The sequence below is a fragment of the Salvelinus sp. IW2-2015 genome, linkage group LG1 (genome assembly GCF_002910315.2).
Source record: "Salvelinus sp. IW2-2015 linkage group LG1, ASM291031v2, whole genome shotgun sequence".
Taxonomy (NCBI): Eukaryota; Metazoa; Chordata; class Actinopteri; order Salmoniformes; family Salmonidae; genus Salvelinus; species Salvelinus sp. IW2-2015.
The window spans coordinates 54,281,878-54,309,450 of NC_036838.1; the positions used below are offsets into that span (position 1 = coordinate 54,281,878).

At 45.2% G+C, this 27,573-nt stretch overlaps 1 protein-coding gene across 2 annotated transcripts in view; it reads right to left on the bottom strand.

Moving 5' to 3' along the window:
- LOC111970219 (semaphorin-3F-like) overlaps positions 1-27,573 on the bottom strand; it is a 118,587-nt gene that overhangs the window by 75,450 nt on the left and 15,564 nt on the right. The gene's annotated exons all lie outside the window — the stretch shown is intronic.

Below are 27,573 nucleotides of genomic sequence, written 5' to 3' on the forward strand. Positions count from 1 at the left end.
CAAGCTTTAACTTCCTGACTGATGTCTTGAGATGTTGCTTCAATTATATCAATTTTCCCTCTCTTGAAAGCCATCTATTCTGTGAAGTGCATCAAGTCCCTCCTGCAACAAAGCATCCCCACAACATGATGCTGCCACCCCATGCTTCACGGTTAGGATGTTTCTTTCGGCTTGCAAGCATCCCCCTTTTTCCTCCAAACATAACGATGGTCAATATGGCCAAACAGTTTTATTTTTGTTTCATCAAACAAGAGGACATTTCTCCAAAAAGTATGATCTTTGTCCCCATGTGCAGTTGCAAACCGTAGTCTGGCTTTTTTTTATTCGGTTTTGGAGCAGTGGCTTCTTCCTTGCTGAGCGGCCTTTCAGGTTATGTCGATATAGGACTTGTTGTACTGTTGATATAGATATTTTTGTACTGTTTCCTCGCAGCATCTTCACAAGGTCCTTTGCTGTTGTTCTGGATGATTTGCACTTTTGCACCAAAGTACGTTCATCTCTAGGAGACAGAACGCGTCTCCTCCCTGAGCGGTATGATGGGCTGATGGTGCGTCCCATGGTGTTTATAACTGGCGTACTATTGTTTGTACAGATGAACGTGGTACCTTCAGGCGTTTGAAGTTGCTCCCAAGGATGAAACCAGACTTGTGGAGGTCTACAATTTTTTGGGCTGATTTCTTTTGATTTCTCCATGATGTCAAGCAGTAAAATTCTCCATGATGTCAAGTAATATATCATTTACAACAATTAACAATTTCTACACTGTATTTCTGATCAATTTGATGTTATTTAATGGACAAAAAATTTGCTTTTCTTTCAAAAACAAGGACATTTCTAAGTGACCCCAAACTTTGTGAACGGTAGTGTTAATATATATAATTATATTTGTAAAAACAAATTATGTGGATTGGAAGTTGATGAAAACAATTACATTGATGGAAGCTAGAATCTAATCTGCAGTATTAAAGCTGATCTACCCACTAAAAAAGAAGCCCTAACAACCCATGATGAATTCACACTGAGAATCTCCTTTCTTATAACTTAAGGATCTATGTTTCCCACTACATCAACTGTCTGCTCTTCCGCATATGATCATATATTAAAAACCGAGCACCAAAGACTAAGTAAAGGGGTGCATTAGATTTATTATTTAGCCTGATCTCTCTCCTATCTTACACATACAATGGAGTGCTGGGCTTGATTTTGGGAGTAGTCTAGAGTCTGTATCCTCCCCTTCCAGCACGGTCTGCCGCAGCTCCAGCAACAGGGTCATGACCAGCATGGCTCCAGCAAAACAGGTCATGGCCAGCATGGCTCCAGCAAGCAGGGTCATGACCAGCATGGCTCCAGCAACAGGGTTCAGGCAGCATGCCCAGCAACAGGTCATGACCAGCATGCTCCAGCAACAGGGTCATGACCAGCATGGCTCAGCAACAGCGGTCATGACAGCATGGCTCCAGCAACAGGGTCATGCCAGCATGGCTCCAGCAACAGTGTCATGGCCAGCATGGCTCCAAGCAACAGGGTCATGACCAGCATGGCTCCAGCAACAGGGTCATGACCAGCATGGCTCCAGCAACAGGTCATGACCAGCATGGCTCCAGCACAGGTCATGGCCAGCATGGCCTCCAGCAACAGGTCATGACAGCAGGCTCCAGCAACAGGTCATGCCACGATGCTCCAGCAACAGGGTCATGACCAGCATGGCTCCAGCAACAGGGTCATGACCAGCATTGGCTCCAGCAACAGGGTCATGGCCGCATGGCTCCAGCAACAGGGTCATGAACCAGTATGGCTCCACAACAGGGTCATGACCAGCATGGCTCAGCAACAGGTCATACCAGCATGGCGTAGCAACAGTCATGACCAGCATGGCTCCAGCAACAGGGTCATGACCAGCATGGCCCAGCAACAGGGTCATGACCAGCATGGCTCCAGCAACAGGGTCATGACCAGCATGGCTCCAGCAACAGGGTCATTGACCAGCATGGCTCCAGCAACAGGGTCTATGACCAGCATGGCTCCAGCAACAGGGTCATGACCAGCATGGCTCCAGCAACAGGGTCATGACCAGCATGGCTCCAGCAACAGGGTCATGGCCAGCATGGCTCCAGCAACAGGTGTCATGGCCAGCAGGCTCCAGCAACAGGCATTGACCAGCATGGTCCAGCAACAGGTCATGACCAGCAATGCGCCAGCAACAGGGTCATGGCCAGCATGGTGAGAGGTAGGTAGGGGTAGATGGGGGGAGGTGATGAGAGGTACATGGGGAAATTAGAGGGGTAATTAGGAGGTATATTTAAAGAGACCATTAGAACTGAGTGTTGACTCAGGGACTACTGAGACCGGAGCTATCCACACCTCTCTCTCTCCCACTCCAGGGCAGTGAGAGGAAGCCTAAAAGGACTCCCAGGTCATTGATCAACCCCAGGACAGGACTGATGGTGGTGGGTAGAGGGTGAGAATGGAGGAAGGAGTCCCCATGGTGGAGGAGTCTGACAGCGTGGCCTAAGAGCTTTCATTTATCAACGTAGCCTGGCAGGAGGAGTGCCTTGGGCAAACTTAGTGTTCTCTCTCTGAGCCTGATGACTAGTACAGAGGCTATAGTGAGGCTATAGAGAGAGACGCTACTGGTGACTGAGGGGGCAGAAAACACTTCAAACTCTGTTTCCATTTTCATTTCAAAGCAGCCACTCACAGTCGGAGGCGTACCGAGGTCTAACAACGACAATCACTGACAGAAAGTTCCTTGACACTCACAGAAACACTGACAGACAGGCTGGATGAGCCATTAGAGGTAGGAAAGAAAGAAAAAGGACCACACCAAGAACTGTAGGGTTCCTCCCAGGACCTGTAGGATTCCTCCCAGGACATATAGTGGTCTCTCCAGGACCTGTAGGTTCCTCCCAGGACCTGTAGGGTCCCTCCCAGGACCTGTAGGGTTCCTCTCAGGACCTGTAGGGTCTCTCCCAGGACCTGTAGGGTCTCTCCCAGGACCTGTAGTGTCTCTCCCAGGACCTGCAGGGTTCCTCCCAGGACCTGTAGGGTCTCTCCCAGGACCTGTAGTGTCTCTCCCAGGACCTGTAGTGTCTCTCCCAGGACCTGTAGTGCTCTCCCAGGACCTGTAGGTCCCTCCCAGGACCTGTAGTTCCTCCCATGACCTGTAGAGTTCCTCCCAGGACCTGTAGGTTTCCTCCCAGGACCTGTAGGGTTCCTACCCAGGACCTGTAGGTTTCCTCCCAGGACCTGTAGTTTCCTCCCAGACCTGTAGGTTTCCTCCCAGGACCTGTGTCCCCCCAGCTGAGTGGTCTCTCCCAGGACACTGTAGGGTCTCTCCCAGGACCTGTAGTGTTCTCTCCAGGACCTGTAGTTGTCTCGTCCAGGACCTTGTAGTTCCCTCCCAGGACCTGTAGGTTTCCTCCCATGACCTGTAGAGTGCCTCCCAAGGACCTGTGTAGGTTTCCTCCCAGGACCTGTAGGTTCCTTCCCGACCTGAGGTCCTCCAGGACCTGTAGGTTTCCTCCCAGGAACTGTAGGTTTCCTCCCAGGACCTGTAGGTTCCCTCCAGGACCTGTAGGTTCCTTCCAGGACCTGTAGGTTCCTCCCAGGAACCTGTAGGTTATCCTCCCAGGGACCTGTAGGTTTCCTCCCAGGTGATCCTGCTGTAGGTTTCCTCCCAGACCTGTAGTGTTTCTCCCAGGACCTTGTAGTGTCTTCCTCCCAGGACCTGTAGGTTTCCTCCCAGGACCTGTAGATTTCCTCCCAGGACCTGTAGGTTTCCTCCCAGGACCTGTAGGTTCCCTCCCAGGACCTGTAGGGTCCCTCCCAGGACCTGTAGGGTTCCTTTCAGGACCTGTAGGGTTTCTTTCAGGACCTGTAGGGTCCACAGCAGGACCTCTAAGCCCATATACAGGTCCCTCCCAGGACCCAAAAGATATGAGTCTCCAGCTGCACAGAACCCAAATGTTTAAATGTTCACATCAAAAAGCTGTTGCACAGGAATATGGTCAGGTGCATCGCAAATTCAGAACTGCTGGACAGCAACATAATAAACTAAAGCTGCTGAGGTTTAAATTAAATAATGAAATAGGTAGCCTTGCCTACAAAACGAAAACAATCCATATGTTCAAATCAAAAGACCTGATTAACATGACATCAACAACGCAGCCACATGTCGAGTCCCCGGTGCCGACACATTCGGAAATCAAAAGATGGTTTACTATTTAGTTTAAAAGCTCTGACGAAGGCCAAGAGAACAATAAACACTTTTCAATGAGAAAACATATATCCACTTGGGGTAAAAACATTTTTTAAAGAGTTCTATTTTCAACGATGTAGCCTACGATGCAGAACTCGTGTTAGGACTGTGGCGGTCACGAAATTTCGTCAGCCGGTGATTGTCAAGAAAATAACTGTCAGTCTAACGGTAATTGACCGTTAATTAACCTAAACACATTTAGCATCATCCGGCTTCCACACATAGCCTACAAGCCACTGATGCAGACCTTTGGAACATCTAGATATTAAAAAGTCTAATAAATCCATGTAATATAGTCTACACCATCACAATAAATGCATTATTTATTTAAGACAGGTCTAAAGAAGCATGATAGGAAGAAAATGTAGTCTATTTCAGAAGAACGGAATAGCATACTCTTGAGTTTTCCTTATGTTAGGTCCTGATGTGTCTATGCCAAATTGCTGTGGGCATCACTAGTTCATTTAGCAGACAAGATTTGATTAGAATTCCATGGCATTATTTTATAGTATGAAGAACACAATTGAACAAAGCTGAATAAAATATAAATATTTTCTCCAAATGATTTAAGGGACTGCGCACATGCGGCTATTGTGTGTTGAGTGGTTCACAAAGAAATAGGTACATGCCTTTTGCGGCCAGTGGCCGTTGTGCCTTTGGCCCAGAGTGCTGCGTTGTGCCCTTCTCCATGAGTGCTGTGCACTCCGAAGCACCTCTTATTCACAAGGCTCTCCACCACCTGATTGGGGGTGGCAGGTAGCCTAGTGGTTAGAGTGTTGGACCAGTAACTGAAAGGTTGCTAGATCAAATCCCCGAGCTGACAAGGTAAAAATCTGTTGATAAAAATCTGTTGTTCTGAACAAGACAGTTAACTCACTGTTCCTAGGCTGTCATTGTAAATAAGAGTTTGTTCATAACTGGCCTAGTTTAAAATATTATAATTGGGCCTTCCTCACAGGCTACAAGTGAAGGGGGATGTAATTATGTCTGTCCTTATAAAATTCCGAGGTGCATATTGAAGATATTGGAAGAGCTGTCTTCAAGCCAACAAGATGAGTAGGCTATTCTGTTCTGTGTGAGAAATAAATAATCCAAACATAGTCTGGGACAGTTGTGGGATGCAATAGATCCCAAAATAATACGCAATGTGGCTGATGCAACACATCAGAACATTTAGCTTAAAATGTTGATAAACTATCAGGCTATTTCTTCACATTATAAGCGCAGCAATGTGCACATGGCAGTAGGCTATATGCACACATTTTCCATTAGCGGGAAAACACCAATATCAAAAGTGACCGCAAAATTGATCATGCATGTAAGGCTTTTATTATGAAGGTGCCTTTTTATGGTGAAAATTATCTTCCCCAAACTTGAAACTCCACGCGCTGCTTATGTATGCCAGTTAGGCTCTAAACCCCTTGTAAAGCGGATTAATGTGCTTCATTTTAAGAAGTTATTTGGCCACTTTAGTTGTGATACAAACCTTATCAAAACATATACTGTAGGCCCATGGGCTAGGCTACATGAGATGTGCCACTATGATTAGAAAAAGTGGCAAAATAAAAGGCAGTTTCTTATGCTGGGCATCATTCACCAGTGATAATGTATAATTCACAAGTTATAAGGCTGATATTGTCACCCATCAGACTATTTTTGATTTAATCTTGTCTTTACATATACTAAATAATACATGTGTGAAATTTGTTTTTATTTAGAATGGACCATTAGCATGAACCTGTCTCGAAACAGGGGCAGGGGAAAAAATACATGTCATCTATGCACTTAAGTAGCAAATGGAAGACACTTTTCCCATAGTTAATCATAGCCAGGTAGGCTATACTCCTGTTGTAAAGATAAACAATGTGCTTAATATTAGGAAAGTTGAGAAAAAATATAGTAGGCCTATAGAAAGCTGATGGGATCCTCCTCTTTTTAGTAGAGGCCATCACTCTGTTTTCTCACGTAATTGCATAGCCTATAGAAATATTGCGCAACATGAAGTGTTTGATTAGATTTTTGATTACATTTGCATTGATATTAGAGTGATTAGAGGGAAAATAGAGTGCTGAGTACCAGGTAGTTAACAAGTTTGGTAGGCTACTAATGACCATCATCAGAGATTGGAGAAGCCTAATTACCGTGAATAAACAGTCACGTGGAATTTGACTGCCTTCATGACTCGTGACCGCTTAGCCTACATTTTAACACCACTGCAGAAGCTTCAATATTCGGCATCTTCCCAATTAAGTAGCCTAGTTTTGTTGTTTGGCTACTTGAAGAGAACTAGGGCCTATCACTTGCAGCCCACCTCTTCCAATGCATTGTGGAAAAGTGGAATTCTACTAGATGAGTATGTGAGGTTAATTTAGGTTATATAGGTTAATTTCGGTAGCACAACCCCATATCTAATTATCAGCTGTTGTCAAAGCAGAAATTAGCATAACATCTGGTCATTTAAAGTGTACTCGATTTTAGAAATGTCACATACTATAAAACATTATACTATACTATAAACTAATAATACTTACTTACTAATGTTTTATGATACTATAAAACATACTTTTCCCCCTCATACTAAAACAGTCTACTATTTAGGACGTAAGTATGTATATTCGAACACGGCCTGTGATCTCCATCATTCTTAAATGGAAGAAGTTAAGACTCTTCCTAGAGCTGGCCGCCCTGCCAAACTGAGCAAACGGGGGAGAAGGGCCTTGGTCAGGGAGGTGACCAAGAACCCAATGGTCACTCTGACAAAGCTCCAGAGTTCCTCTGTGGAGATGGGAGAATGTTCCAGAAGGACAACCATCTCTGCAGCACTCCACCAATCAGGCCTTTATGATAGAGTGGTCAGACGGAAGCCACTCCTCAGTAAAAGGCACATGACAGCCCGCTTGGAGTTTGCCAAAAGACACCGACAGGACTCTCAGACCATGAAAAACAAGATTCTTTGGTCTGATGAAACCAAGACTGAACTCTTTGGCCTGAATGCCAAGCGTCACATCTGGAGGAAACCTGGCACCATTCTTACGGTGAAGCATGGTGGTGGCAGCATCATGCTGTGGGGATGTTTTTCAGCAGCAGAGACTGGGAGACTTGTCGGGATCGAGGGAAAGATGAACGGAGCAAAGTACAGAGAGATCCTTGATGAAAACCTGCTCCAGAGCGCTCAGGACCTCAAACTGGGACAAAAGTTCACCTTTCAACAGGACAATGACCCTAGGCACACAGCCAAGACAATGCAGGAGTGGCTTCAGGACAAGTCTCTGAATGTCCTTGAGTGGTCCAGCCAGAGCCTGGACTTCAACCCGATCGAACATCTCTGGAGAGACCATAAAATAGCTGTGCAGCGACGTTTCCCATCCAACCTGACAGAGCTTGAAAAGATCTGCAGAGAAGAATAGGAGAAACTCCCCAAATACAGGTATGCCAAGCTTGTAGCGTCATACTCAAGAAGACTCGAGGCTGTAATTGCTGCCAAAGGTGCTTCAACAAAATACTGAGTAAAGGGTCTGAATACTTATGTAAAATTATGTAAAACAATTTAATACATTTTAGAATAAGGCTGTAACGTAACAAAATGTGGAAGAAGTCAAGGGGTCTGAATACTGTCCAAATGCACTGTACATATTCCGGACTCTGACATTGCTCGTTATAATATTTGTATATTTCTTAAATCCTTTATTTTTATTTTTTGGACTTGTGTGTATTGTTTTGTATTGTCAGGTATTACTGCACTGTTGGAGCTAAGAACATAAGCATTTCACTACACCCGCGATAACATCTACTAAATATGTGTACGCGACAAATAACGTTGTATTTTATTGTTCTAACTAATATTTTTTATTCATATCTGATATTATGACATCTTGTAGCCCTTTGGGGTACTTTAGATTAGCACAGGTGTCTGTAATTATCTCTGGCTCACTGTGTGGCCTTATCTGACCCACTATTGTTTGTGGAGACATTCTCTGATGAAGGTCGACTGACCGAAAGCTCAGCCACAATTAAAGAAATGTGCACCTGACGAAGTGTGAGGAGACTTTTTCCTGTTTCTACAGTTTTGCCTTTTGCCTCCAGGACCTTCACTAATCAGCTCTGGGTTTGTGGTAGATTATGCCTATTATCTGAAAGGTGAATGTAAAAAGTCACTTTTTAAGGACAGAGAAATTAATTAGGTTTGTCAGAGTCTATTTTTGCAGGATCAGGTACAATTACATTCATAGGTATGTTTAGATTCTGCTGAATTTCTTCATCTCTCTTTCTTGGCCATGTTTTCTCTGTTAATTAACCTTGCACTCTGAGATGGATTTAGGGTACAACGTGGCCAACAATCACATTATGATTCCCCTGCCCTTATTACTCAGGGCGTTCAAACAGATTTAGCCAAGTGTAAAGAACAGCAGGCAAAGGCTGTATTGTTTAGAATAAGAACATAAGCTGGAGGAATAACAACAGTAATACACTTTATTACATCAGATGTCCTGTATAAGCAAAATGTCTTGCCCTGCTACAGTATGGCAATCCATTCTGACACACAGAATGCAATCCTTTCTGAGGCATCTGTAAATGCCCCTTTGACCTTTGATTATCATCTGATTTTCCAGCAGAACATTAAAGGCTGAAATGGAAAAAATGTCAAAAAGAGACCTTGACTCTGCCTCCCACACCGTGCCCTTTCACAATCATGTTTCACGAGAGTACAGGTTATCCAGAAGGTTTTCTCAGCTCCAGCTCAGCTAGCCAAGGATTAGGACAAGACTCAACATGACATCTATAATAATAATAATAGGTGTTTGCTTATACAGTATTGGTCCTATTTCAAGTGTGTATTATACACGTGTGAATTGGAAATGTGTTTTTTGCATAACCCATTCTCCCTGAGAGTGGGGTCACGGCCAGGGTCTGCCATTATGAACGGCAACCCTGGAGCAAATAGGGTTAAGTGCCTCGAACTAGTGACCTTTACGGTTACTGGCCCGACGCTCTAACCGCTAGGCTACCTGCCGCCTTGCTAGCCACTGTTAAATCCCAAGTCCTCTGTACTCATTTGGTCACCTTAACAAACCCTGCCAGAGACAGACTTTAATCAAATGTCTCATAGAACCACCACCTTAACGGAGTTTACAGCATCACAAAACATTCTGGATTGTGATTATACTGTAGATCTGAACTCATTCCAAACCCCGGTTCTCATGTATTACTATTGATTGTAGTACAGGGTGGTATTTGTGCATGGCAAATTGACTGTGTCACTCGCTCCATCTGTGCGCTCCAGCACACACAGACATCCCCACTTATTTATCTCCTCCCTCCTGTAATGTTTTAAGCCAATAGGGGGCGATACCATCCGCATGTTTTATTAGTACATAATCACGATGGGATAAAGGTTGACATCACCCAACCCAGGTCTATGTTGTGAAAAGGTGACTGGGTTGGAGTGACTACAACCCCCAACTTTACAGATCCCCCTCTGTCCTCAGTATGCTAGGACTAACTGCCCTTCAGAACAGAACAGGAGTCAGTAGGGTCAGAGGACTAACTGCCCTACAGAACAGAACAGGAGTCAGTAGGGTCAGGGGACTACTGCCCTACGAGAACGAGAACAGGAGTCAAGTAGGGTCAGGGCTAACTTGCCCTACAGAACAGAACAGGAGTTAGTAGGGTCAGAGGACTAACTGCCCTACAGAACAGAACAGGAGTCAGTAGGGTCAGAGGACTAACTTGCCCTACAGAAGAACAAGGCAGTCAGTAGGGTCAGGGACTAACTGCCCTACAGAACAGAACAGGAGTCAGTAGGGTCAGGGGACTAACTGCCCTACAGAACAGAACAGGAGTCAGTAGGGTCAGGGACTAACTGCCCTACAGAACAGAAACAGGAGTCAGTAGGGTCAGAGGACTAACTGCCCTACAAGAACAGAACAGGAGTCAGTAGGGTCAGGGGACTAACTGCCCTACAGAACAGAACAGGAGTCAGTAGGTAGAGGACTAACTGCCCTACAGAACAGAACAGATCAGTAGGGTCAGAGGACTAACTGCCCTACAGAACAGAACAGGAGTCAGTAGGGTCAGGGGGACTAACTGCCCTACAGAACAGAACAGGAGTCAGTAGGGTCAGGGGACTAACTGCCCTCAAGAACAGAACAGGAGTCAGTAGGGTCAGGGACTAACTGCCCTACAGAACAGAACAGGAGTCAGTAGGGTCAGGGGACTAACTGCCCTACAGAACAGAACAGGAGTCAGTAGGGTCAGAGGACTAACTGCCCTACAGAACAGAACAGGAGTCAGTAGGGTCAGAGGACTAACTGCCCTACAGAACAGAAAGGAGTCAGTAGGGTCAGGGACTAACCTCCCTACAGAACAGAACAGGACGTAGTAGGTCAGAGGACTAACTGCCCTACAGAACAGAACAGGAGTCAGTAGGCGTCAGGGACTAACTGCCCTCAGAACAGAACAGGAGTCAGTAGGGTCAGAGACTAACTGCCCTACAGAACAGAACAGAGTCAGTAGGGTCAGAGGACTAACTGCCCTATCAGAACAGAACAAGGAGTCAGTAGGGTCAGAGGACTAAACTCCCTACAGAACAGAACAGGAGTCAGTAGGGTCCGGGTACTAACTGCCCTTCAGAACAGAAAGCGGAGTCAGTAGGGTCAGGAGACTAACTGCCTACAGAACAGAACAGGAGTCAGTAGGGTCAGAGGACTAACTGCCCTTCAGAACAGAACAGGAGTCAGTAGGGTCAGGGGACTAACTGCCCTACAGAACAGAACAAGAGTCAGTAGGGTCAGGGGACTAACTGCCCTTCAGAACAGAACAGGAGTCAGTAGGGTCAGGGGACTAACTGCCCTACAGAACAGAACAGGAGTCAGTAGGGTCAGAGGGGTTACTACACTACAAGCCATTAGTGACCCTGCTGATGCTTCAGGTTCCTCTTCCTCCTCCAGGCCAGGGGCGTCCAGGGCTTTGCCTGCCCTGCATACACCCACTTGACCCCTCCGTCTATGGGACACAAAGGCCAGGGTCACCCCCGACCAGATAGGTGTCAACAGAGACCCCCAGCCCAACCTCTTGTGGCTAATGCCATGTGACAGGCAGAAGACACTGGGATAGCGGGAGGTCGAGGTGGCTGGTTGTTGTGCTGCGTGGCGTGGAGCCGTGGAGGCGTGGGTCTGTGACGGGGTGTCAGTGTTGGGCCCTGCCTGCAGAGAGGCTGGCTTATTCAGCTGACAGGCTTTGTGTTCAGTGAGCAGCAGATGGAGGCCATGCCACTAAGACAATGTGACAGGCATGGAGACCATGGAGCATGATGGGGGAGACCAAAACTAAACGTTCCCCCAATTCAGCCCCACCATGAGGAATACGAAATCACCTCTTAAAACAACATCAATCATCTTGAACTGTTTGTACAGTATTTGAAGCACTATTCCTTCATTATATCCCTCTCCCACAGTTGCTGTATGGCTTTCCTTTTAACGTGTAGATGGAAGGGTTTGAGGAAAATAATTGTGGGAAAGATATTCAAATATATAGTAGCAAAGAATAAAACAAGCCATCAAATAAAATGTAAACATCTTGTTGTGTGTGTATTTGCTTGATGGACTAGTTACAGTATAATGATTGATAGATGAGCCTCTCCTATACTACTTTATGGATGCAGCTTAATGTCAAGTTTCCTGTCTGCCCAAATTCCCTAAAGAGAAATCTTGAGAAAAAATTCCATTACTGACAGCCAGGCTGCACACAGGTATAACAAATCAATATTGCATTGACCCAGTGCAAGGATTTGTGGATAATTACACTCAAAAATCAAACTCTCTCCCTCGGGTTTGTTAAACCCTGTGACCACGACCTTGGCTTTAGAATAACATTAACTGACAGGTTACTTAGAATTCCAGAGTAAATTCTCAAACCCAAACACTCAGAGACCGCCAACAAGTTGTCCCAGTTAACTCCTCTGCTGTTGTTGTTGTTACAGGGAAGAGCCAGGCTCAATATTGTGCTTCAATTCGACTGGCCGAGACGGTGACACTCCAGAGAGGGAGAGATTGGGAAATGGATCCTCAGAAAGCTCTGTTTCCCACCTCTCCTTGGCCTGGGCCTCAGCTTTTGGGTTCTCTGGTTCTCTGAACCAGCTCTCATAAGGCTAAACGCCCCATAGGAATCTGGTTCCCCACAAAAACAACCCTCATTTGCAGGCCATTGATCCAGCCAGCCTGCTCCTTGGCAGATGGGAGTGGCCCAGAGGATTTCACGCTCTACACAAAGTGCACTTTGAGATCAGTGGTGGAGACCCATAAGAGTGATAGAGCAGCTAGGGTGCATGGAGCGCATCCTACCACCATCTCTGTTTATCCCAAACAGGAGGCATCTTTTCTCTCTTTCTTCTTTCTTTTCCATCATCACAATGGAACCATTCTGAACATGACCAGACTGTGTGAATACGACAGACATGGGTTTGACCTCGTTCATGGGAAACATAAAAGACTTCATAGACACACTCACCCGTTAGTACGTTCACACACATCATAAATGTGATCCAGGCTTTGAGTAGGACGCAGCAGGAGTGGTGGGTGGGGGTTAGGGGGAGAAAAAAGAGTGAGAAAGAGTCGGCAGGGTGCTCTGACTGACAGGGAGCTCCTCAAGGCTGAGTCCCCCTCCTCTCTCTCGTTCCTTTGCCTGTTAGGCATGAATGAATGAAGAGTGGAGGGGGATATGGAGGTGGAGAGAGAAAGAGAGGGGGATGATGAGGTGGAGAGCTGTCAGTCAAGACCATTCCTCTGCCTTGCTGTGGAAGTCTGTCGCTGCTCTGAGATGAAGGTAGTGATAGTGTGAACAGAGGGAGGGACAGAGTGAGTGGCGGTGTTGGGGGGGGGGGGGGGGGYGGTTGGGGGAGGGGGTGTCTCAAGGAATGCTGGGAGACGGAATTATTACAGAAGGTTATTTTGATGGAAATAATGGAGAAGAGCTAATGGAAGAGATTCTAATGGCAGTAAACGGTTGACAAAACATCTCATAGTCACACCTATTTTTCTGCCCTACCCATTTCCCTATTGAAAACACTCCTCTCTTAGCAGTATCTGTCTCTTTAGGTTGTTGTGATACGAACAGGGTCTCTGAATGGAGGCCGGTTTGACAGGGCGAGAACATTTCCTACCAGAGGTGTGAAGAGAGATCTACCCTACACCTGCTGTCCAACATGAAGTATTGAATGAACATATGGGGCGTAAATTTTATATCTTGCATGGGAGAAGTAATCTGGGGTCCAAACTAATATACAACCTGTCCATTGTCCTATGGAACATGTGGCCGTCTGTTTGTCTGGTCTGTCGGGGTCTCTACAGCCATACATGAGACTGATAGGAAAAGGACAAATAAAAGCCAGCACTTCAAACCTAATGGGTTGAATATTCAAAAAATAATTGCAGGCTAAAACTACCATTTACATTCCAATAGTGCAAATTAATTTGCTTTGAAATGAAGTTTTGTCATTTAAGACAAAACATGTTGGCAGCCATTACATCCACCCAGCCAGCCACTTTAGCCATTTCATGTTTGACGGACAGACAGGACATCCTACCCTGTACCTTTTTTCTCACCCATGACAACTAGGGTCAGCGTGGAGTCTAGGGTTATGTGGGGGAGTTGGAGGAGACTTTGCATTGCTCCAGTTACTCCCAGAAATGGTTAAAACCCTGTGAAGTCCATTGAATGTTCGTATCGCTACGGATCACTTTACACATCTATACAGAGCCATCAATAAATGAAGATAAAGCCTACAGACGGGTTGGCTGACAACGTCACGAAAATGATGCTAACGCATCGATGTGGCCGGAAGCCGTGCTTTGTTTTGGTTCTGAACGGTCAGATAGCCAGCAACAATGACAAGAAGCTGCCATGTGGGGAATCGTAGGTGACTGATTTCATGTCAATGCTAAAATGGCTAAAATTCAATAGCTATCTAACCAACAACTGTAATAATGTATTTGAGAGACAACAAGTGCTCATTGTGCAAATGTATTTATGTTATCAATACATTTGGAGACAAAATACAGTTTTCATCTAGTCAACAATCTAAGCCAACCCCGTCTGTTTGGCCCCATAGTTGCGCACTCAACCAACCCGTCTACAGACACAATTATCTAAGAGGCACAGTAAAGAGAGAGAAAGAGTGAGAGCGATAGCCCATCTTGTCTGTCACACTCTCTAACAGAGACCCACCAGAGCCCCAGCTTTGGTGCTGATCCGTCTAGTTCACAACATCCCTCTCATTAGTGCAGTCCAATGATGTGTATAAACCCTGGGTGACTGACAGGGGGCGCTGTATTGAAGCCACCATCCAGCCATCTTGGTACTCCTCCTAAATAATTTTTMMGGGGGGAAAGCTATAGAAATGCATGTCTACATTAAATGTTCACATATTTATTCTATTACAGACACCTTAATGCATACTTTTAAATTATATTATATGAGCTAAACAAAAAAAACAAAAAAACTTCAAGTTCCTTGGCGTACACATTTCCGAAGAGCTGAGATGGTCAAACCACATGGACACCGTGGTGAAGCAAGCACGTCAGCGACTCTTCAAAGTCAGGATGCTGAAGAAATTCTTCCTGTGCCAGAGGGCCCTCGCCGTGTTCTACAGGAGCACCATTGAGAGCATACTGTCGGGATGCATCACAGCCTGGTACAGCAACTCCACTGCCACAGACCAGAAGGCTCTACAGAGGGTGGTACACTCAGCCTAACGAACCACTGGGTACACTGCCCGCCCTCCAGGACACCTACAACACCAGGTGTCGCAGGAAGGCCAAGAAGATAATCAGGGACAGAGAGGATTTTTTATTATTATTATTTATTTCACTTTGTCCTGCATTGTTGGAGCTCGGAGCTTAAGATTTTCACTGTACCCTGTAATTACATCTGCAACCCTGTACATGTGACTATTCAACTTCTAATCTAATCTAATCTAATCTAAAACCTTCATCAGGATAGATTGCATAAGGATTAGACACTTTCTGACTGTCTATTAACTCCTCAAATGGGCCATGTTTATCCCTCCAACATAAAAAAAATAAAACATATTTCACCCTTATTTAACCAGGTAGGCCAGGTAGGCCATTTACAACTGCGACCTGGCCAAGATAAAGCAAAGCAGTGTGACACAAACAACAACACAGAGTTACACATGGAATAAACAGACATACAGTCAATAACACAATAGAAAATAATCTATATACAGTGTGTGCAAATGAGGTAAGATTAGGGAGGTAAGGCAATAAATAGGCCGTGGTGGCAAAGTAATTACAATTTAGCAATTAAACACTGGAGTAATAGATGTGCAGAAGATGAATGTGCAAGAAGAGATATTGGGGTGCAAAGGAGCAAAAAAAAAATAATAACAATATGGGGATGAGGTAGTTGGATGGGCTATTTACAGATGGGCTATGTACAGGTGCAATGATCTGTGAGCTGCTCTGACAGCTGATGCTTAAAGTTAGTGAGGGAGATATGAGTCTCCAGCTTCAGTGATTTTTGCAATTAGTTCCAGTCATTGGCAGCAGAGAACTGGAAGGAAAGGCGGCCAAAGGAAAAATTGGCTTTGGGGGTGACCAGTGAAATATACCTGCTGGGGCGCGTGCTACAGGTGGGTGCTGCTATGGTGACCAGTGAGCTGAGATAAGGCGAGGCTTTACCTAGCAAAGACTTAAAGATGACCTGGAGTCAGTGGGTTTCGCGACGAATATGAAGCGACGGCCAGCCAACGAGAGCATACAGGTCGCAGTGGTGGGTAGTATATGGGGCTTTGGTGACAAAACGGATGGCACTGTAATTGCCTCCAATTTTCTGAGTAGAGTGTTGGAGGCTATTTTGTAAAATGACATCGCCGAAGTCAAGGATCGGTAGGATAGTCAGTTTTATGAGGGTATGTTTGGCAGCATGAGTGAAGAATGCTTTGTTACGAAATAGGAAGCCAATTCTAGATTTAATTTTTGATTAGAGATGTGAGTCTGGAAGGAGAGTTCACAGTCTAACCAGACACCTAGGTATTTGTAGTTGTCCACATATTCTAAGTCAGAACCGTCCAGAGTAGTGATGCCGGACGGGTTGGCAGGTGAAGAGCATGCATTTAGTTTTACTTGCATTTAAGAGCAGTTGGAGGCCACGGAAGGAGAGTTGTATGGCATTGAAGCTCGTCTGGAGGTTAGTTAACACAGTGTCCAAAGAAGGGCCAGAAGTATACAGAATGGTGTCGCCTGCGTAGAGGTGGATCAGAGAATAACCAGCAGCAAGAGCGACATCATTGATGTATTCAGACAAGAGAGTCGGCTCGAGATGTTAACCCTTTGGCACCCGCATAGAGACTGCCAGAGGTCCGGACAACAGGCCCTCCGATTTGACACACTGAACTCTGTCTGAGAAGTAGTTGGTGAACCAGGCGAGGCAGTCATTTGAGAAACCAAGGCTGTTGAGTCTGCCGATAAGAATGTGGTAATTGACAGAGTCGAAAGCCTTAGCCGGGTCGATGAATACGGCTGCACAGTATTGTCTCTTATCGATGGCGGTTATGATACCATTTAGGACCTTGAGCGTGGCTAAGGTGCACCCATGACCAGCTCTGAAACCAGATTGCATAGCGGAGAAGGTACGGTGGGATTCGAAATGGTCGGTGATCTGTTTGTTAACTTGGCTTTCGAAGACATTAGAAAGGCAGGGTCGGATAGATATAGGTCTGTAACAGTTTGGTTCTAGAGTGTCTCCCCCTTTGAAGAGGGGGATGACCGCGGCAGCTTTCCAATCTTTGGGGATCTCAGACGATACGAAAGAGAGGTTGAACAGGCTAGTAATAGGGGTTGCAACAATTGTGGCGGATAATTTTAGAAAGAGAGGGTCCAGATTGTCTTTCCCAGCTGATTTGTAGGGGTCCAGATTTTGCAGCTCTTTCAGAACATCAGCTATCTGGATTTGGGTGAAGGAGAAATGGGGGAGGCTTAGGCAAGTTGCTGTGGGGGGTTCAGAGCTGTAGACTGGGGTAGGGGTAGCCAGGTGGAAAGCATGGCCAGCCGTAGAAAAATGCTTCTTGAAATTCTCAATTCTAGTGGATTTATCGGTGGTAACAGTGTTTCCTAGCCTCAGTGCAGTGGGCAGCTGGGAGGAGGTGCTCTTATTCTCCATGGACTTTACAGTGTCCCAGAACTTTTTGGAGTTTGTGCTACAGGATGCAAATTTCTGCTTGAAAAAGCTAGCCTTTGCTTTCCTAACTGCCTGTATATTGGTTCCTAACTTCCCTGAAAGGTTGCATTTCGCGGGGGCTATTCTATGCTAATGCAGTACGCCACAGGATGTTTTTGTGCTGGTCGAGGGCAGTCAGGTCTGGAGTGAACCAAAGGCTATATTTGTTCCTGGTTCTACATTTTTTGAATTGGGCATGCTTATTTAAGATGGTGAGGAAAGCACTTTTAAAGAGCAACCAGGCATCCTCTACTGACGGAATGAGGCCAGTATCCTTCCAGGATACCCGGGCCAGGTCGATTAGAAAGGCCTGCTCGCTGAAGTGTTTTAGGGAGCGTTTGACAGTGATGAGGGGTGGTCGTTTGACCGCAGACCCATTATGCATGCAGCCAATGAGGCAGTGATCGCTGAGATCCTGGTCGAGGACAGCAGAGGGGTATTTAGAGGGCAGGTTGGTCAGGATGATATCTATGAGGGTGCCCGTGTTTACGAATTTGGGGTTGTACCTGGTAGGTTCATTGATAATTTGTGTGAGATTGAGGGCATCTAGCTTAGATTGTAGGACGGCCGGGGTGTTAAGCATGTCCCAGTTTAGGTCACTTAACAGTACGAGCTCTGAAGATAGATTTGGGGCAATCAATTCACATATGGTGTCCAGGGCACAGCTGAGCGTAGAAGGTGGTCTATAACAAGCGGCAACGGTGAGAGACTTGTTTCTGAAAATGTGGATTTTTAGAAGTAGAAGCCCAAATAATTGGGCACAGACCTGGATAGAATGACAGAACTCTGTAGGCTATCTCTGCAGTAGATTGCTACTCCGCCCCCTTTGGCAGTTCTATCTTGTCGGAAAATGTTGTAGTTAGGGATTTTTTATTGGCAGGATTTTTGGTGACCTTCCTAAACCCGGATTCAGACACGGCTAGGACATCTGAGTTGGCAGAGTGTGCTAAACCAGTGAATAAAACAAACTTAGGGAGGAGGCTTCTAATGTTAACATGCATGAAACCAATGCTTTTACGGTTACAGAAGTCAACAAATGAGAGCGCCTGGGGAATGGGAGTGGAGCTAGGTGCTGCAGGGCCTGGATTAACCTCTACATCACCAGAGGAACAGAGGAGGAGTAGGATAAGGGTACGGCTAAAGGCTATAGGAACTGGCCGTCTAGTGTGTTCGGAACAGAGAGTAAAAGGAACAGGTTTCTGGGGCGGAAGAATAGATTTAAGGCATAATGTACAGACAAGGGTATGGTAGAATGTGAATACAGTGGAGGTAAACCTAGGCATTGAGTGACAATGAGAGAGGTTTTGTCTCTAGAGACATAATTTAAACCAGGTGAGGTCACCGCATGTGTGGGAGGTGGAACAAAAAGGCTAGCTAAGGCATATTGAGCAGGCTGGAGGCTCTACAGCTAAATAAGAGAATAATCACTAACCAAAATAGCAATGGACAAGGCATATTGACATTAGGGAGAGGCATGCGTAGCCGAGTGATCATAGGGACCAGTGGATAGCTAGGCAAGCTAGAGACACAGCTATTCAGACAGCTAGCGGGCCGGGGATAGCAGGCTAGCAGAAGGGCCTTAGGGGGACTTCGCGACGGAAGAGTCTGTCGTAGCCCCCTCGGACGGTTACGTCGGCAGACCAGTCATGTTGGATTGGCAGGGCTCCGTGTAGACAGTAAAAGGGTCCAGGCCAATTGGAAAAATAGGTATTGTAGCCCAAGAAATTGGCTGATGGACCTCTTCAGCTAACAGTCCGACATGCTCTAGACAGCTAACGGGCCGCGGCTAGCAGGCTAGCGGATGGGCCTTCAGGGGACGTCGCGACGGAGGAGCCTGTTGAAACCCCCTCGGGCGGATTACGTCGGTAGACCAGTCGTGATGGATTGGCGGGGCTCCGTGTCGGCAGTAAAAGGGGTCCAGGCCAATTGGCAAAATAGGTATTGTAGCCCAAGGAGTGGCTGATGGATCTCTTCAGCTAGCCGGGAGATGGTTCTAGCACGAGGCTAGTTCCAGGCTAACTGGTGCTTGCTTCGGGAAAGAGACGTTAGCCAGGGGTAGCCACTCAGATTACAGCTAGCTAGCTGCGATGGTCCAGGTGAAAAGGTTCAGAGCTTGTGGTAGGAAACCGGAGATGTGGAGAAAAAGCAGTCCGGTATGCTCTGGGTTGAATCACGCTGAGCAGACTGGCAGGAGTTGACCGGGCTAAGGTTAGTTGATGACCGCTAGCAGTGGCTAACTGACTACTAGCTAGTAGCTAGTTAGCTGGCTAGCTTCTGTTTGGGGTTCTGGTTCTAAAGTATAGAAAATAGCAGATCCAAACCACATTGGGTGAGGTGGGTTGCAGGAGAGTATGTTGAAATTAAGGTTAAAAGTATACAAAATATATACGAAGAAAAAATATATATATACACGGGACAAGACAAAGCCAAAGATGTCTGAACTGCTACACCATCTTGGAAAATCTTGAATTTCTTTATAACATTCCTAGTATTTTCAATTGGGGCTCAAAAACACCAACACACCGCTATGGGAGATGCTCAGACAGGTTGGAGGAGAGGAAATATTAGTTGGAAGCATCTGTTTTTCTGTGGCCTGTAGGTTGAGGGCGAGGGGAAAAAATAGTTTTATCTGCTGGGAAAAGCAACATGCGTGACAGTGGGAAGTGGTGATCATGGTTCCTGCTTCTCTCCCTTTCTCTCTATGCCAGTGATTCCAGTCAGTGACACATTGAGGGGCTTAAAACTCTCTTATCACACACTATTATACCTGCTACCAAATCAATAATCACCCCATCCGCTCTGGACCGGTAAGAAACCCAAACACAGACCATTCCACACAGGGAGTGGAGAGAGACGCACTTCTCCTATCTGGTTTTAGGAGGCCCCTTTCTTGCTCTCTTTCTCCCTCCTATGACTGCTATCTGTTTTTTACCCATCTGATTCCAACAGGTGTTATTTTTAAACAAGTCTTTGTTTGTCTGCAGCCTGACAGATTTTCTCTCACAGCCTCCCGATCCAGAGTTCAATTTGACACCGACGAATGACTGCTCAGATTGTTCACACAGGAAAAAGCTGTCCAACTCATGGAAAATAATACTGAGTCTTGTGATCTTGTGCAAAATATTAAGGGACAAAGCTTGTCATTTCAATTTAATTTCCTGGGTAACTGTAGCCACAACAACATCGCCATGGTAACATGAGCGTGTCAGTCACAGTTTAGCCTGGAGACTTCCTCTTGAGAGTTCAGAAACTCGACCTGCATGGACGTTTGGACACCTGTTAACGTATTTCATCATTTCATGTGTAGGATAGATTAGAACATTTTTTATGTTTCTTATTGACCATCTTGTTGAATTATTACAATGATGGGCAGTAAATTAAATAATTATCTTAAAAGGAATGGAGATATTAGTCCTAAGCAGACCAAAAGACTTCAGTGTCATCTAGGCCTATATTATTCTTCATGTGAGCAGAGGCAGACTTGAATTCTTCCCTGGCCCACATTAAATGTTTGGGGCCAATTCTTAATCTCTGAAGCTTTTATTACTGTTGCAACATAAGGATGTAATACTACATTTAAACCGTGTTGGCTTGGTGATTTCACACAGCATTGAGAAATCCCAGTCCTCTAACTTAATGAATCACTTTGTTCTCTTCCCCAATCTTCTTGCAACATTGCACAGGGTATCCAGTACTGCACAGCACACTGAAAAAGTTTGAGTATTTTTAAAACAGTTGAACCTTTCCACTTCTGTCAGTGGCAAGGAAAGAGACCAAGAAGATTTATAGAGCTCATCTTTCCTTTGCCAACAGTAGGGCGGTTGTAAATTGTAAAGCTATCAAGTAAGCCTTTCCATCATTGGGATGCATTCTGGTCTAAATGAATGTCTTAATTTTATTGTTAATGATGACTTAACCATGGATTTGCAGTTTAATTAAGCACAAACATGTTCAATAACAAGAACAACGTAATCTGGTCACGGATGTTAGTATGTAAATCTTGCTGTAACCATTCCCTAGTGATGTTGGATTAATCAACAGTCAGGCTAATATATTCCAGACTGACTGAGATTCAATACAGGAGGTGATTATTGGTGAAAACCCTGCCTGTTTCCTCCCCATCGTCTTCATGCCAAAAGAGTTTGCTTTTGTTTCCTATCTCTTTGTTGCTCAACTGAGTGGACACCATTAAAAAGGACTCAGTCAGAACGAGGCTATAGAGAGAAGGCATGCCATGAGAAGAAAATGCCATGCACACAATGCCCCCCGATTCACATGCGCCCAATGTACATCAGCCCCTTTGAAACCGTAGAGCGCCACTTTATCTTAATGTGAACCATGGGGACCAAAGCCAGCGTAAGGGATACCAGTGAAGATGTAAGGTATATTGTGGGTTGGTTCCAATAGAACAATAGCACTGGAATGGGTAGAACTATCACATGCTCTGACCGTTCCTGGGATTCTTAAAAATACTGTCTCTGCAGTACAATGGCATTGTCTAACTGATCATGACATGAATGTTCACCCTGAGGTTCCCAGAGGACAGCAGACTCCCATCACTGTATGGAAGGTTTAACGCTGGGTACAGCGGAACACATCAATTCATGCAACGTGAAATTCTCAAAAACAGCTTCGGATCATTTCCGAGTTCTGAGTAAATATCATCCTAGCATGGGCACCAAGAGGGGGAAGTGGAGAGAAAGAATGGAGAAAGTGAGAGGAAGAAAGAGAGAGAGATGCATTTAACCAATGTTGTCTGCCTCCTTGTGTTGAAGCCTCCTGGCTTCCCTTCAGACGTGAATGAAGTCAGTGAATTGTGGACCAGCCCACATAAACGCCCCTCTACTGTTGAGACGTAGCACTCCTTTCACTGGGATTAGAAAGGAGGCGACACCAACAACAACAGCAACACATTGGGAACGGAGGCCTCTGTTCTTCTTTCTCATTCTCTCACAAACATACACACACACACACATGCACACGCACGCACACACTTTTCCACACAGGCCCACATTGCCAGCATACCATTGGAGACACCTACAGAGGGTGCCTGAGAACAGGGGCATCCGACAAAGCAGGAGGGTTAGAGGGGAGTGAAGGGGAGTGAACGAGGCAGGACATGGGGAGAATCTTGGCATCATGTCAATGCAATCGCCACAATGACTGCGGATGAGAAGCCATCTCCTCCACCAACAATCAGCACATTATCCACGCAAAAGAAACCCCATCAGTACATGAACCCAGAAAACAAGGTCTGGAACCCAGAAAAGAAGGTCTGGAACCTCATGTCCCACCACACAGGGCCTAAAATCCCCCAGTTCCTTCATTCCAAATTCAGGGCCTTTCCCTTCTCTATTATTCTTCCAGGAAGTGGTTCATTGGAGGGATCAGAGCCTTAGCCCACCCAAGGGTGATCTCTGAGGAGTGTCACTGCTCCTCAATGTTCTGACACCCACACTGACTGACTCTCACATGCACTCTGCCTTCCCTAGCCTGAAAGCCACAATGACTATGGAAAAGAGATGTGAAAACAAATCCAGTTGGATGGAGAACAATCCACCATGGATTCTTGGCCATGTACATTATGCTACGCCTGAAGCATTTGACTCAATGACACTACATCTGTGAGACCACACTTGTTGAATTGATGTTCAGTTTCCTACAATATGCATGCCGCATGAAAGGTGAGAGCGAGCGCTAACACTGGTTACAGGACGTGAGTGGTCTCATATATAGTAGCTTCCACATTTATGTGGTGTGTGACCAAACCAGAGTGTGCCAGACAAAACACTTGCTCTGTTCATTTTTATTTAACATGGGTGAACATTGATACCCTCCAAGTGCACCTGATGGATGAGCAGAGAGGGGTGAGGGGGAGGCTGTAGGGTGTGACCTCATTGTTGCATAGGGTAGCAGTGAAAGGAACTGGGGTAAAATAGTGCAGTCACTGAGGTAGGAGGAGGAATGCTGCTGAGGCTGTTTTAAATCTAGCAGTGAAGCACAACTACAAACCTCCCTCCCACCAGATCAGCGTTCGCTCTCAACCACACTCTCCATCTCCAACCCTGATCCCTCTCATACTCCCAGAGACAGACAGCTAGTTGGTCCTCATCCCACCAAAAGCATTGAGCTTAATGGGTTTCAGGGTGTTCCAATGGGTAAATCGTTTCTCTCTAGTGAACTTGTGTTCAAAGGTTCTGCAGCTGGGAGTGCTCCTGGGTGACACACACACGCACAAACACGCAAACACACATGATAGGGATGCCTGAACTCGCCCAGACCTGTTTCTTAAAGCTGCAATATGTAACTTTTTGGGCGACCTGACCAATATAAATGTCAGTTATAGATCTGTCATTCTCATTGAAAGCTAGTTTAAGAAGCTGTAGATCTGTTCAATGTGTGCTATTTCTATGCTTCCCTGTCTTAAGTTTTGTTTTTGTGTCTTTCACTTTTGGTTTTGTATATCAGCTTCAAACAGCTGAAAATACAATATTTTTGGTTATGGAAAATATATTTCACAGCGGTTTAGATGGTACACTGATTCTCTACACTATACCTGCTTGTTTTGTCAAATAAACTGAAATTAGGCGAACTATTTGAATTTTAGTAACCAGGAAATGGCAGAGTGATTTCTGCATAGTGCACCTTTAAGCAGAACACACTATCCTCAAAGTAACTATTGATGTCGCCAAACTCCTGCTTGAACAGAAAAACAATACACAGCTTCTCATTTAAGAATGATTAGTTGAGAGTTTCCCAACAGGCAATGCCAAGTCAGTTCACTGAGAAATACATACTCCCCAATGCTCAGTAAAATAGTAATTTCTCATTTTGGCAGACAACCACTTATATGGTCAGTGAGTGAATGGTATGGCTCAGTTATACTGTCCAGGCTCTAGTCCAAATTAGCTCACATGCCAAGTGATCTGAAACAGTTGGTTTAACCGAATTTGTATGACAATTCAAAAGTGTAAAGAAAGTCAGGGGTTTGTTGATGTTCAGATAGGACCTAACAGTAGAGGAGAGGAGAAGGCATGAGGTTACTGTCAGGGCATTGGCATGAAGGTGTCCCAGCACTCAACCACCATGAGCTAAACCATGTCAACCAACACTCAGAGACAGCTAATAAGAAACAGAGAGACAATTTGTTCTGAGTACGCCTCCAGCTCCCACGCTCCTCTCCTCCTCCTCCTCATCCCGCCATCTATCCATCCTTCCATCTAGCCAGCCATGACCTTTCTAAGATACGAGGCCTGACACTGATGCCCCTCCATCCATTAGTAGTGTCTCAGCCAGCCCTCCCCAATCCCTCCCTCCAGGTTCAACACATCACCTACTCTCTCCCTCACTCCCTTTTAGTCTCCCACGCCTTGCCTGAAGCACTTCCTCACTCCCTTTCTTTCTTTCACTCTTTCTCCCTCTCACACTCTCTCTCCAGCACCATCTCCTCTCACCCCTCTCTCTTCCCAGATGAATTCTCTCTCCCTCTTCCAGAGACAAGTCCAGTCCATCAGTTCATCATGTCCCACTAAGTCTCACCACAAGGAGGAGAGCAGAGCCAGGCTAGCTCAGTCCCTGGTGATTAGTCACTCCACATTTAAAGCACATTACTGGGATGGGAAGAGAAAAGGCTCTCCCTCCTCCCCACCAACAATAGAGTACCACAGTATGAGTCATAATACCCATAAAATCTAGAGGTCAAACAGGGAAATAGTTCCAATTGTTTTTCCACCATAAATTTTTCCCATAGGTTTTTTTTATTTTTAGAAACACTTAAATAAGGGTTGTGTTTAGTGTAGGCTTACCCTGGCGTGACTTTTTGATAACCGTGTAAATCTCTCTAGGACAAGGTGACTTTTATCATTATATTTCGGCTCTATTTACCCCCCAAAATTAAATGCCAATTAGCTGCTAATGTGGCTATCAAAAATAACTACAAATGCCATGATGATCTGGATGAGACTGCCGAATAGAGGCAAAGGTAAGAATCTCTGGATTAACTATCTAATATTAGCTAAATGTAGTAATGAATAAATTGCCAACATTTCTTTAAATGTACAATTCTGTGAACTGTCTTGTACAAGTTTTAAATTGACACAATAATTGTTAGCAAAGGTGTCACCTAGAGATGACGTGCAGGAGCTTGCAGGGATTTGTAGTCTTGCATGATGGCTCCTTTGATGCTAATTATCATTTTAGAATCTGAGAGTAAATAGAGACGAAAATATTGATAAGTCACCTTGTCCGAGAGAGATTTACACTGTTATCAAAGTGTCACGCCAGGGTAAGTCTACACAACACACAGCCCTTATTTTAAGTGTTTCTAAAAGCCCTTATGAGAAAAACGATTGGAACCATTTCCCTGTTTGACCGCTAGGTATTATGGGTATTATGGCACCTCTACTGTTGGGCTCTTTAGGTCCAGAACTAACTACCCTTGTACCTTTCCTCAGCCCCCTCCCACTTATGGACATATATAATAAATTAATACTATATACACTTGAAGTCGGAAGTTTACATACACCTTAGCCAAATACATTTAATCTGTTTTTCACAATTCCTGACATTTAATCCTAGTAAACATTTTGGCCCATTCCTCCTGACAGAGCTGGTGTAACTGAGTCAGGTTTGTAGGCCTCCTTGCTCGCACACTCTTTTACAGTTCTGCCCACAAAATTTCTATAGGATTGAAGTCAGGGCTTTGTGATGGCCACTCCAATACCTTGACTTTGTTGTCCTTAAGCCATTTTGCCACAACTTTGGAAGTATGCTTGGGGTCATTGTCCATTTGGAAGACCCATTTGCGACCAAGCTTTAACGTCCTGACTGATGTCTTGAGATGTTGCTTCAATATATTCACATAATTTTCCTCCTCATGATGCCATCTATTTTGTGAAGTGCACCAGTCCCTCCTGCAACAAAGAACCCCCACAACACGATGCTGCCCCCCCCTGTGCTTCACGATTGGGATGGTGTTCTTCGGCTTGCAAGCCTCCCCCTTTTCCCTCCAAACATAATGATGGTCATTATGGCCAAACAGTTCTATTTTTGTATCATCAGACCAGAGGACATTTCTCCAAAAAGTACTATATTTGTCCCCATGTGCAGTTCAAACCGTAGTCTGGCTTTATGGCGGTTTTGGAGCAGTGACTTCTTCCTTGCTGAGCGGCCTTTCAGGTTATGTCAATATAGGACTCGTTTTACTGTGGATATAGATACTTCTGTACCTGTTTCCTCTAGCATCTTCACAAGGTCCTTTGCTGTTGTTCTGGGATTGATTTGCACCTTTCGCACCACAGTACTTCATCTCTACGAGACAGAACATGTCTCCTTAATGAGCGGTATGACGGCTGCGTGGTCCCATGGTGTTTATACTTGCGTACTATTGTTTGTGCAGATGAACGTGGTACCTTCAGGCATTTGGATATTGCTCCCAAGGATGAACCAGACTTGTGGAGGTCTACAATTTTTTTCTGAGGTCTTGGCTGATTTCTTTTGATTTTCCTATGATGTCAAGCAAAGAGGCACTGAGTTTGAAGGTAGGCCTTGAAATACATCCACAAGTACACCTCCAATTGACTCAAATTATGTCAATTAGCCTATCAGAAGCTTCTAAAGCCATGACATAATTTTCTGGAATTTTCCAAGCTGTTTAAAGGCACAGTCAACTACTTAGTATATGTAAACTTCTGACCCACTGGAATTGTGATACAGTGAATTATAAGTGAAATAATCTGTCTGTAAACAATTGTTGGAAAAATTACTTGTGTCATGCACAAAGTAGACTGACTTGCCAAAACTATAGTTTGTTAACAAGAAATGTGTGGAGTGGTTGAAAAATGACTTTTAATGACTCCAACCTAAGTGTATGTCAACTTCCGACTTCAACTGTACGTATCCCTCATATTCAACTCTGGACCTCGAAGCCAGTTCCACTGCTATTTTAAATTCTAACCCTCTAATCAGAGAATGATTTAGACCTGGGACACCAGGTGGGTGCATTTAATTATTAGGTAGAACAGAAAACCAGCAGGCTCTGGACCTCGTGGGATAAGCGTTGAATACCCTTACTATATATGACA